We start from the raw sequence: 9,496 nt of genomic DNA, 5'->3' as shown, positions 1-9,496 counted from the left end.
TGGGTGGAGGAGCGAAGGAGGAGGTGGGACGTGGGGGGTGGCGGGTGTAGGGGCCGAAGCAGGGGGCCTGTAGGGGTGGAGGTAGGGGTGGGGGTGGGTTATGATTATTATTTTAAAATAATATTTTTTATAAATTATTATTATATATTATAATTATATTTTAATAGATATTAAATATATATATTATAAATCAAAATAATTATATATTATTAAGTTTAGTTTGACCAGTTGACTAAGAGGGGCATTTTAGTCATTATTTTTAAAAAATAGGCTCAAATTGACCAGATGGCGGTGTAATTATTCATAACATAGGGGTAATTTTTATATTAAAAATTTTATAGGGAGGTTTTTGATATTTTTACATATCATAGGGGGTCAAAATGAATTTAACCCTGAGACAAAATATAGTCTAAAATAGAAATTCAAGAATTGAAAATTCTTTGTAGTGTTGAATTAATCGAACAAGTTCGATGGCTTTGTTATTATAGACTTAAAAAATATTACTTTCAATTTCATCAAACATTACGGTATATTTGAATTAATGAATTAGGATGTAGTGAATTTAAAATTCATAATTAAAATCTATCTCACCTGTTTGTCTTATAAAATAAATCAATGTATTTTAAATCTTTCATTGAATTCTTTATATTTTAAATCTAATTATGATGAATTTGAAATCCACTCAATAACCTAGCCATTTTAAATTCATTCAATAACCTAGTCATTTGAGTCTTTTTTTTCTCGTCGTACTTTATATCCATTAACAAGAAGAGTGAACTCCGATGAAAAATAGTATTGAAATTATAAAAATTAAAATAATTCAGGACCAAATACTAGCGTAGAAAATATACAAAATTCTAATTTTAAACACTTCTGTCTCTCTCTCTCTCTCTACTTAGAGGCAATATTTTCTCTCTAATGAGAGGTTAAAATTTCTTTGTTGCTATGCTATCATTGTCGGCGAATTGTGAGTGCAGGTGGGGAGTGGAAATTGAGAGCCTTCTGGCTCTGGTACACCGACCATATCATGGAATTTGCTCAATTTGTCCATGTGCTTTCCTTAGATTTTGGGAAATCCTAAATTAGGTCTTCTACGAAATTAAGGGGCTGGTTTTTTCTTTTGTTTTCCTCTGTTTTCTTTAGGTATCCCACAGCAGCAATAATAATATCATTTTTAAAATAAGCAATAACAAATTAGTATATGTATTTGACAAATAGTTTACAAATATTTACAATATATATTTTAAAGGTGAATACCAATTTATCCCTGTGGTATTAAAAATGAAAATATTATCTCCTTATAAAAAGAATAAAACAATTTACCCCCTTATACTTTTTAAAATGAAACAATTTACCTCCTTATACAGGGAGGTAAATTACTTCATTTTAGAAAAGTATAGGGAGGTAAATTATTGTATTTAAAAAATACAGGGAGATAAATCGCTATTTATTTTTTTATAAGGGGATAATTTGCTCATTTGGAATTTCACCAGGGGGTTGCTTGCATTTTTTCCTATATTTTAATTCATAGTTTAATTGTTGTATATATGATACAAAGTCTACAAATATTTAGGATATATTTTAAATTTGCTTTTTAAGAAATAATACATATTTTTATAATAAATTTATTTAGAATATATATTTTATTATCGTCAAAATTGAATTTCTTAATCTATATGTGTGAAAGTATGACTGTGTTTGAAAATTTCTTTCATTTTTTGATTCGACTAAGCGGGTATTTGGCTAAGTTTTTTTAAAATATCTTATAAGCTCCTGCACCTTATAAAATATTTTAGGAGTTTAATGATGTTGGATCTTATTTTAAAAATAAGCTCATAAAATATTTGGATAAGATAAGATGTTAAAGCTTGTAAGATGTGAAAACATATTATAAAATATTAGAATGTTTGACATAATAAGTATTTAATTGATAAAAATGACTAAAATAGACATGATATTCTTAAAATCAAATAAGTCGTTATTTTTTGGCATATTTTGTTTTAAAAAATTTTAAAACACTTTTATACGTAGTATCATTAGTTTAATTTTAAATAAAAGTTTAATAGATAATATTTTTACAATGACAAAAAAATTACGAATTATTACCTAAATTTTTGAATACAAATAATATATATGCATGCTAATCGAATATTAATATAGATTTTTTTGTTAATGCAATGATTATTTCATCGTGGTCACTATACTATGTTGTTACTAAATGTCACCATAGACATGTCACTAGTCGTACTTAGTGATAATTTTATACAAAATACTTTTCACTATAATTATAAAGTGACAGGATAAAAATTATTGTCACTTAATATATATTTTTAGTGACAACTTAAAAATTATCGCTTGATCACTAATATTATACTTTTATGTAGTGAATACCAATTTTTTTATTTAACTATAATAATTTATTGTTAAATAATGAGATATTTTTTCTTTTTCGAATGGTAAAAAAATTAAATAGCAAAATAAATTCTTTAGAGAGAGAGAGAGAGAGAGGAGAGTGTGTGTGGGTGTAAGTCTTGGCTATAGGTAAGACCACAGAAAACATTTATTGAAGATTACTTATGTTTTTAAAAAACAAATACAAGTCCCTTAGTAAATATATGTACAAAATAAACCAATGTTTAATATTTTAATTAATGTTATTTTTCCAACTTAGTACTAAGTTCAAAATTGTAAAACTTAGTTGATAACATATTGGATTTGTGCTACTGCTTATGGAAAATTATTAGAATTTTATTGTAAGTTTTATGTTAATCTATATCTATGGAAAGCTCGAATATATAATCAATTAAATTTATTTCTTCATATATGATTGATTTAAATATATAAAAGAAATTAAAATTTTTCGAAGCTTATTTTGTTTGTAATTGTATAAAATTTCAAACTTGTGTTTTTCCTATTGATGTGAGCAAAAAAAATTGCTTGTCTGAGTTGTAATAGATGCAGCTTCTTGGGCTGGATTTTTCATAAGCTTTGAATAAGGACTTACAAAAAATACATTGTCGCTCCAATGCTTAAGTCATTAAACAATTTATACAAATAATAGCTTAGAAATTGAATCTGATATAACGTAAAGATAGCAATACTTTGTAGCAAGAAGATGTCAAATTTTTGCTTATGTATGTCGTTCAACGTTACCCTTTACCGGAAGAAAAAGGCTCGCTTTTGTAGTCATAGTTCCTTGCTGCTTGAAAGAGTATGACCCCATTGGGACTTGGGTCAGTGGCTACTATGAATAAAGCTCAAGGGAATTCGAAGGAGGTGAGAGAGCATCTTTGAGGATAGAGCTTTGTTGAAGACTTGTGATCACTTCTTGCAGAATATTCTTCCGAATTCCTAAGGGGGTAATTAGGAGGTGTGAGTTAATCCGACTAAATTCTTAGACTTTGTCATAGGTTGCATGGTCGGTCTTCTTCCAAGTTGTTGAGTGGCCTTTCTGCTAATTGTTCATGAAAACAAGTTGGTGCCTAGGTATCCGCCCTGGCATCCTAATACAAGCCTACTAGGATACTGTTGAGCCCCAACCATAGTCGCACGAGAAGAACATAAGATACACCAGTAACTCCAAGGGGTTTTTATTCATTTTATCAATATTGTGGGGTTCTTTTTATCTTTTTTTTTTCTTTATAAGGGTTTTTTTTCCAATTTTTTTAAAAGTATTTATTTGTGATATTTAGTTGTTGTCTTTTTGTAGCATGTCTTTTGCTTCTCGAAAATCCTCTTCAAAAAATGAAAAAATAGATTTACGATATAGAAATCCAAAGTGTTATTGCGGAAAAAATGCCGTAGTTAGAGTTGTAGGTCCAAGCAAAGAAAGTGAGGGGAAATTATTTTGTAATTGTAGAACAAATGAATGTAACTTTTTTTATTGGTTGGACCCTATTAGTATTTCTGGACACAATCTACTAAATTCGAAGAAGAAGCCCAATCCAAACACATGAAAATGGAGGACGATTTTGATTGAAGTACTATCTATATACAAGGATTTGACATATAATATCAAGAGACTTGAAGCAAATGAACGAATGATGAAAGCGCTTTTTTTAGTTCTTGTTATTTTGCTTGTTGCAATATTATTCAAGTAGTTATATGTTGTAATATAACGGATGTATTTTGAATGTTCACAATTGAAGTTGATTCCATTTTAGATGAATTTTAATTGATTCCCTGTAATATATTCTTGAAGAATAAAGGAGTACAAAAAAAATCAAAAAATATGAACAATTAAATTTCCTGTAGCATAACAAAACACTTAGCTAATTAATCATTTATTGTAGCACTACAAAACACTTAAACAATGTCATGTTAGATTACCATAGCTTCGCCAAAACACTTAATACTTTATTGTACCACACTTAAATAAATCCCATCTTACATTGCAAATGTTGCTGCCAAAATACTTAGTTATAACATATACTGTGCACAACATAACAAAAGATTTAAATTCCTCCAATGTTCATACCAAAAAACTTGCGCATGATGTGCATACAATTCTGCAGCAATTTCAATATTTCTTCCTAGATGCATCCTGTCCCTTGGATGAGCTTGACCCAGTGCTTGACCTATACGAGGCAGAAAGATTTTTCAACTGATTAGTCAAAGTTGGCCTACTGGATTGATTATAGGTACCCATTCAATTACACCACATACCCATATAAAAATCATCATAATCAGCCAACACCATTCTGCAATTAAATATACAAATAAAAAATTCAACAACCAATCCATACAAGTGGTGAACAACCCTTTTGCAGATAACTGTTAATTAAATGAGCATAAATACTACAACGTTTTATTCATACTTTGCAGACAACTACCAAGACAAAAATTGTTAATTAAAGGAGTGTGGGGACCAAAAGACACATTATCAAATGTTGCAAACAACTATCAAATATTTAAATAAACATAAATAAAACAAAACAGACAATTATCAAATAATTTATATGAAAATAAAGACAACAAACAAATATAAGATACAACTTTTCAAGCAAATGGGGTTAGGGTGTGGGGACCAACAGTGGAAGAATCTACTGTTCCAAGCATTCGATGCAAAATTTCAACAAATATTCGGTTAAAAAGGTAGGAAAACATACCTTTTCACACTGTTATATCGCTGAACATGTTGTCTCAACAACTTGATTTTTAACCTATGATTTATCACACAAATAAACTTATGATTATTAACTTATGACACATATGGATGATTGTAGGACTCTCTGATTTTTCTTTACTGTTCCCAATAGAACTCTCTGTTTTTTTATAACTTTTTCCTTCAAAATCACTCATCTAATGGTGACAATGGTATCACTACCTTTTGTTTTTCTTTTATTAATAATGATAAAATACCAATAAACAATAAGCAACCCCAAACCTGTGCAAACAAAGAAAAATTTTGCGAGAAACCCAAATTCGCGAACCCTAATTTTTACTTCGTCTTCGCAATCAATAGCTTCACAAAACTCGATCTTAAAGCTAAAACTACTAAACTTGTGCAAACAATGGAGAATTTTGCAAGATCTAAACCAAAAATTGCAAGCCCTAACCTGTCGGTGTCGTCGTCTCTCCCCCTCTTTTACCAACTCGCTTCTGAAGGAAGAAAAATGACATCTTCCCCCCCTTTTTTTACTGCAGTAATAAGTAATAAGGGCATAACGGGGAATTAAGGAAAAAATTAACTCCATTAGCTGGCAGAAATGGAATTGGGCAAGTGAGAAATATTTACAATCATAGGGACTTTTTTTGCATATAAAAATAACACGGGGGGGCTTTTTACTGAATTTTCATAACACAGGGGTTTTTTTGTGTAATTTTCCCTTCTTTTAAAGTAAGATGTATTTCTCTTGCAATTTTCAGTTGATTGCTTAGACTGCATTTCAAGCATGTAGAAAGACATTGCACAGGGCAGGTAAAATACTTAAGTTGTCAAAACAGAGAACCACAGCTTTGTTTGGTTTCGTTTTTAGCTTGTTCCCGTAATGGGTTAAAACATACTCGATGTTTGTTTCATATAAAACTTCTCTTATTTGGATAGATGCACACACATATATATATAAAAGACGTGATTTGGCTTTAAATAATAACTTTTGCCTCACATAACACAATATAAACATACAACACTTATATATATATGTACTATATATAAAAGTACGAATCCTAAGTGTTTGTTCCCCATAATGAAAAAACAATTATAACCTTATTTAAATAAATTTTTTTAATAATATGTTAAAAATTAATCATAAAACAAATAAATTCCATAAAGAAAAAGGATCGTTTAATTACAGTTCTTATACATCTAAACTACTTAAATAGTAATAAATATATATATCCAATTCAAAAAATAACGAACAAATAATATTTCTACTTGATTAATTTGTTAGAAAAGATTTTTAACTACTTTAAGAAAAAACTAATTTATTAGGGCACAATAAAATTTAAAAGAAAATATGTCTGAATAATAAACTAATCGAAACTTCATAAGATAAATTAAAAAATAAGTATCATGAAATTTTAATAAAAGTTAATTATTTATTAAAGTAAAAGTTAATAATCTTATTTATTAATTTATTTTAATAATTATCAATCTTATTAGATTAGAAGTACTTTTCAAAATTTAATATGAGTAACTTATAACTAATTAATTTTATTATAATATTAATATTAAATAATTATTTTTAGATTATATTTTCACGTACTTTTATTTTTCACAATAATATCTTGTCGCTATAATATTATTAAAAAGTGCAACTATGATTATGATTAAAAATATAAAAGTGAGAATCTCTTCAAGTGTTTATTCCTATTGTGAAGAAATAATAGTACATAAGTATTCTTTTCAATGATAGATAAAGATTAGTTATATAAAGGGTAAATAATATAGTTGATCCCTTTAGGATATGTTTGAAAATCACTTCAGCTCTTAAAGTGTTCTTAATATTAACATCCCTTAAGTTTTAGATTTTGTGTCAACGTGATCCCTCTAACTTTCGGCTAAAATGTGGTTGAAAAATGGTCATGTAACTGGCATTTAGTTTGTAGGGATTATTTTATCATAATATTTTTTTTTTAAAAAAAAAGATAAACTTTTCAATTATTTACGGGATGAGTTCAGATGTTTCTAATGAAGAAAAAATATTTTAGCTAAAATTAATTCACTTATTACATTACATATAGGGTAAATTACAACGACTTCCCCTAAAGTTTAGCATAATTATAAATACCATCGTATTGTTTGAAAAATCACAAATGCCCCCCTAATATTTGATGAAATTTTGTAATTCTTGAATGGAGGTATGAAATTGTCAAATATGCCATTACTGTATTTTTCTTTAAAAAAAAAATAAAGAAGTTTGTGAAAGAATCAAACAGAGTGAATAAAAAACCTTAAATTTTTTTTTTAAAAAAATTATCCACTTTATCAATACAAAAAATAAAAAATAAATAAAATTATAATTTTTAGTCCATAAAGGTATTTTGATCAGTTCACCACAAAATGATTGAAAACCTAATGGGGCGTAACGAAATTGGCTAATTGTTAGATAACTATTAAAATTAGGGGGATATTAATAATTATGCAAAACCTTAGGCGAGATCATTGTAATTTACCCGTACATATATTATTTGTTTCACCAGTTAGTTTACATACAATATGTACTTAGTACCCTGTGTGTACCTGTAGCCCTTTTATTATATCAAGTCACAATCACAGCTGCACAAGCCAGCAAAGAATATTTTCATACATTTCTGTGCTTATTGAAATTTATATACGTCATTCACTAAATTTCTCACTTCCTCAATAGGTTAGGACTTTTTCCTGTTGAAAAAAGATTGATTTGATAATTTCACAAATTTAAGTAACTAATGTGAGAAAAAGAAATCTAAACTAATCATTTTATTCTTAATTATAATATGGCCAAAGGAACCAATTGGAAATAAAAAGTAAAGTTTAGGGATGCTAACGTTAATAAATAAATTTGAGGGACTAAAATAATTTTAAATAAAAACTTAAGAAATAAATTTTATTATTTAATTTTAGTAAAGAAAAAAATTATTCGATGCTTTAATTCATCTAAACAACTCAGAAGATGACAATATAGCTAACTAAAAGATTACTAGGCAAATAATATTTTAGCGCACCTAATTTGCTAGAAAAATCTTAAATATTTATAAAAAGAAAATGATCACTAGCACATAGTAAAATTTGAAATTAACAAAATATGAGTGACATGTAAATACTAATCCAAATTTCAAAACTAAAAGTATAATATAGATAAATATATAACAAAGTCTTTAATTTTATTATATTAAAAGTGTTGTTGAAAATTTTAAATTAAGCTACTTCTGACATATTGATTTTATTTTAAAATTAATATTAGATAATTTTTTTAGACTGTATTTTTTCAGATAAAATAATGAATTTAAAACAATAACATGACCAATTTCATTAAACTAAAATTTCTTATAAAGAATTAAAAAATAAGGGAGTTTGACAATTGATTTTATTTCAATATTGGAGTATTATGTATCATATTTTACTTTCAATACAAAATTATTAAACATAATAATTATTAATTAGAAAATACCAAATTTTAATTTTAAGGGATTAAATTTTTTATTCAGTATCAATTATATTTAGAAGAGAACTATAAATAACATAACTTTCCTCATTAGAACTCATTGTCAATCTTTTGAAAATATAATTATATATGCTAATGTTTAAACGATAGAAATATAAATAAAATTATCAACTTAATATTTTTTGTTACTAACTAATACATTCACCTCTAAATATATATTTTTACACATACAACCATGTGATAAGTTCTAATATATATAAAAGAAACATGATTTCACATCGAACAGTAACTTTTATTTTTCAAAACACGACATGAAACATACAATACTTATTTTAAATTATCTCTTAAAACAAATCGAAACATACACAGTACCATCTCCAACATACACTTATTTATTTTTATTTTTCTCTCTTTATCTCCACAAAACACAACAACTCAAAAAATGAATCCAAACTTTATTTGGTGTCTAAAAACTTCCCTAGTGAAGTAATGCCACTAACTCATGTTTGCACATTTTCCATAGCCCCAAGATTCAGACATTCTTGGGCCTAGATGTGTAGAACCTTCAATGTAGTTACTAATTTGCTATTATTGTTACTCTCCTGGATACTTAATCGACAAAACTTCAGTTGTTTGTCTGTATATGCTCAAGGACATTCTGCTTCGACCAAGCATCAACCACATGATTCAACAGCCATATGGAACAAACACATCACACTGCTTTATATGTCATGGTGTTGACAACGTAGTCAAGTAAAATTTCAACCAAACATCATGTTTTGAGTATATTTTAAGAGAAAGGTCAGAAAGATGATATACAGAGGTTACTTGCCAACACCTAATTAACCTACGATAATTACCAATGTGAGCAATTTAATAATGTAAACCATCATTCTGTCCAGGAAACA

Source organism: Sesamum indicum, linkage group LG3, assembly GCF_000512975.1.
Source record: "Sesamum indicum cultivar Zhongzhi No. 13 linkage group LG3, S_indicum_v1.0, whole genome shotgun sequence".
Lineage (NCBI taxonomy): Eukaryota > Viridiplantae > Streptophyta > Magnoliopsida > Lamiales > Pedaliaceae > Sesamum > Sesamum indicum.
The sequence above is the reverse complement of the archived record's forward strand: the minus strand, read 5'-3'. Positions refer to the sequence as shown.